Source organism: Cervus canadensis, chromosome 4 (assembly GCF_019320065.1).
Source record: "Cervus canadensis isolate Bull #8, Minnesota chromosome 4, ASM1932006v1, whole genome shotgun sequence".
NCBI classification, from domain to species: Eukaryota; Metazoa; Chordata; class Mammalia; order Artiodactyla; family Cervidae; genus Cervus; species Cervus canadensis.
In genome coordinates this window covers 81,116,213-81,120,361 of record NC_057389.1, presented here as the reverse complement: position 1 = coordinate 81,120,361, position 4,149 = coordinate 81,116,213, and positions in this window count along the sequence as shown.

Here is a 4,149-nt window from a genome sequence, read left to right as displayed (position 1 = left end):
CTGGTTCCTGGTAGGACCAGTGAAGATTCAAGCTGCCTGAGTGCCCGGTGTGTGCTCCTTCACTGATCCATCAGTTCAGTTCAGTTCAGTCGGCTCAGTCGTGTCCAACTCTTTATGACCCCATGAATCGCAGCACGCCAGGCCTCCCTGTCCTTCACCAACTCCCAGAGTTTACTCAAACTTATGTCCGTAGAGTCAGTGATGCCATCCAGCCATCTCATCCTCTGTCGTCCCCTTCTCCTGCCCCCAGTCCCTCCCCGCATCAGGGTCTTTTCCAATGAGTCAACTCTTTGCATCAGGTGGACAAAGTATTAGAGTTTTAGCTTCAGCATCAGTCCTTCCGATGAACACCCAGGACTAATCTCCTTTAGGATGGATTGGTTGGATCTCCTTGCAGTCCAAGGGACTCTCAAGAGTCTTCTCCAACACTACAGTTCAAAAGCATCAATTCTTCGGTGCTCAGCTTTCTTCACAGTCCAACTCTCACATCCATACATGACCACTGGAAAAACTGATCCGTACTACCATGTAATATCTACTACCTCAAGTGGGTTAGTATATGCTTGATGATCTCTGCCACTAGTAGGAGTTTTCTCCAGCAGATAGTGTGAGGTTGTTTTCATGTGTAACCAGAGTTACAATGCTGGGCACAAAGCTAGGTAGAGCTAACAGTCTTCGCTGCCTATGAGTTTGAAGCTCTAGCAAAAGTGGATAGAGGCTCTTTTTGCCATTTGTGTGACTTCCATTTGCCAATTTGGACCCATAACATTTCAGCTGAGTTTGGAAAGTTGTGCGAATATCACTTTGGTGGTTTCCCTGTCTTCTGGAACTTTGCTGCAGACTTGCATGAGTCATCATGCTTCCTAGGTTTCCTCCTGGTTAAATGTCTCCATGGAGTGTCTATCTCCATGGAGTTTCCTGTGGGGAGCATTTGCTTACAATTCTGTCTGCCAACAGATTCCTTAAATGCATTGAGATCTCTGTGGCATGACCCAGGGCTCTCTACTTGGCTCTGATATGTTTGAAGTTTTGCCATTAATGTGAAAAAGAAAATATGGAAGCCTTGCTGACACAAAGATGGTGAGCACAATGAATATGATAATGAGGGAATCAGGTTCTAAAAAGCCTAGACCGATTAACTCAATGAAATATAATGAAATAAAAAAGAGACATTTTAAATTCTTAGACTGGGGTGCAATATTTTAAAACTGTACCAGAAGAGGATGGGATTTTATGTTTGACATAACATTTGGCATCACATGGCATAGGTAAATTTCTACCTTGGCATACATAAAAATACCCAAGAGTTTCAGCTGCCTGTGATGACTTTTGAACGGCCTACTATGAACGGTAATGTGGCTGCACAAAAAAAGATGATTTCCTCTTGGACTGCATCTTGTAACATGTGCTTCTCAGAACAAAATAAATCAGAATTTGGTTCCACTCATTTTAGTCAGCCACATAGGGGTTATTATTTTCCTTTCTCTGTACCAGGGACATGGCTAAACTGAAGAGCATCCAGAATGTTTGATAAGAACAAGAGATGATTCGAAACATATGACACTATAAAGGGTGGTGGAAGGAACTGGAGTATTTTTATCCTGGGGGAATAATAATAACTGTCAAGAAATCTGAAGAAGCTGAGATTTGACCATACTTGCAAGCTGATCTGTTAGCCTGACACAGTTCCATGGATGCTGGTAGAAAGCATAAGACCCAGAGTCAGAGAACAGTTCATTACTCACAACAGTCAGAGGACCCAGAGTATCAGCATTTCCCTGTGTCAGCTCCTTATACCAGTTCGCACAGGGCAATGCCAATGGGAGGAGATGATGCTTGTACACACGATAGGTGGCGTTATGAGAGGAATCCCGAGCTCAGGAAACCCCAATCTTTTATAATAGGCTACCTGCAGTGGGCATGAACTTGGGCAAATTTCAGGAGATGGTGAGGGACAAAGAGGCCTGGTGTGCTGCAGTCCATGGGGTCACAGAGTTGGACACGACTGGGCAACTGAACAACACAAGCAAATCTGCCCAACCATCTACCTAGGGCAAGAGAGATACTATCTCTAAACAAAGAACTTTCAAAGGAATTACACTCTGTCGGTGCCTCAGCTAGAAGGACATGCAAAAAGGCGGAGGGATTCATGAAGAAGTGTCTTTCAACAACAGTTACATCTCGAGGGTGGTCCTATTAAAGAATATCAGAAATCTGCCACTTCAGGAGAAAACAACGGTGTCCCCTTGGAGAAAATGGCCAAAATACAAGTTTACAGTAGGTTAAAATTATTTCCTATAAAACAGCACGAGCTCAAGATGGAATGGACTCCTTGAGAAGTTAGACTTGTTCAGGCAGAACTCAGGCAGCCAATTGTTGTGACTGTTGAAGAAATATTTATACACCAGAGCAGAACTGAATTTAATGTTGTTTTCAGCTTCTTCCAGCACTCCACTTATCAGAAAATAGAGGATAAGAAATAAGTGAGGTAACTAGGAAAAAATGCATGACAGAAAAGGATAAAGGGTCCTTTCAAACTTGAAATACTTTGTTGTATAACTTCTGAAGCTCTAGTTCTGTCCTAAGAGGACCCAGACATCTCTTTGATAAGCCAGAGTTAGGGCTGTATCCAAAACCTTTATGAACTTTATGTTGTAATCTCCCTTGGCGGGCCTCTTCAGCTAAGAAAAACAGCTCAAAGATCTACTTGGAAATAAACTCTGAAGCCTTATCCTAGATTGATTATCCTGTGTCTAGAGAACCAGAATCTTTGCTAAGGGATCCTTTATAATTTACCTGGAAATACCTCTTGTTGTCCAGACACCTAAACTGAAGCTTGGGAATACCCCAAAGGAAAAGATACTGTCCATAGGGTTGTTTTTAAGAAATACAACACGTCTTCCCCCCACCACCCACCCCTGCCAAAAAAAGGAGATTATTTAAGAGTAACTCTCATGACAGTTAGCAAAAGGACATTTTTCACTTTGCAGATTTATTAACTGTTCATTCTGTTTGAATTCATGTGCACACATACCACATATGTAAGATGACAAAACTATAACTAGTGGGTGGAGATGGGCATGCCATTCGACCTCTTTGTCTTCCTGTTTCTTTCCATGAAAAGTGAGGGGGTTGAAATAGGTGATAGCAGTGTTTCTTTACAGCTTTGCAAACTCCAGAGAATCCAGGAAGAGCTGCCTTCTTAAAAACTGCCTAATATTCAGAGCTCTAAGAATATAATAAGGCTTAAAAGAAAATAATGGGAAGCTTAGAAGGGAAAAGAAAATGGAAATCCCCTTTGAAAAATGGTTTAAGGGAATCTCTCTTAGGCTAAAGCATAGACACATCAATCAGGATATTGGGGAAGTCTATGGGATGGAATTATATAGGAATATCTTGTGGTGTTTTGTGATAAGATGTGAGTGCACTTTATGGCAGGAAACTGGAATCGAAACTTCAACTGTATTCTCAATTCAGCAGGGAATCCTATTCTAAAAAGTTGACCTTGGTAAGAGCCCCAGACTGGCTGAAGTGTTGGGTGCTGACTCATCAGGCTGGAGCCAGCTGTAAGGGTAGGCAGGACTCGCTTCTAAAGAGGTAGACACCTCTCTGGAAATAATTCATTTATTCTTTTAAGTAACAGGAGAGACAAAGCTTAAATGGTTGTCCTTCTTTTGCATCTCAAACAAGCAAATAACTAAACTCTTCTGGCTTGGGCCAGTTTGATCCCACCCTGACTATCCACATTTAGGGAACTGAACACATTTTCTGGAGATCACAGCTCTCTACAACTTTGTGGTGAATCAATAATTGAGGAACGCCTCTTTTTGTATACTTTGTCTCAGAAGACCTATATCTCAGATCTCACAAATCACATCTCAGAATTTATTCAATGCTTTGGAGCTTAAAATATTTTTTTTGAAAATAATTATGTTTCCATATGGTTTATATGTCAGTTCTGAAAGTTGGCATCTTCTTGAAACTATGAGATGTCTTTCGATGATTTAGTCAGGTAAAATTTGTCATCAAGTAAAATTTGTCATCACACCAAATTTATCAATGTAATATAAAAGTTTCAGTGTTTCAATAAAACAATGGGACTTGACTGGGTACTTTTTCCCCCTGAATACATCCACTCTAATTTCTGCT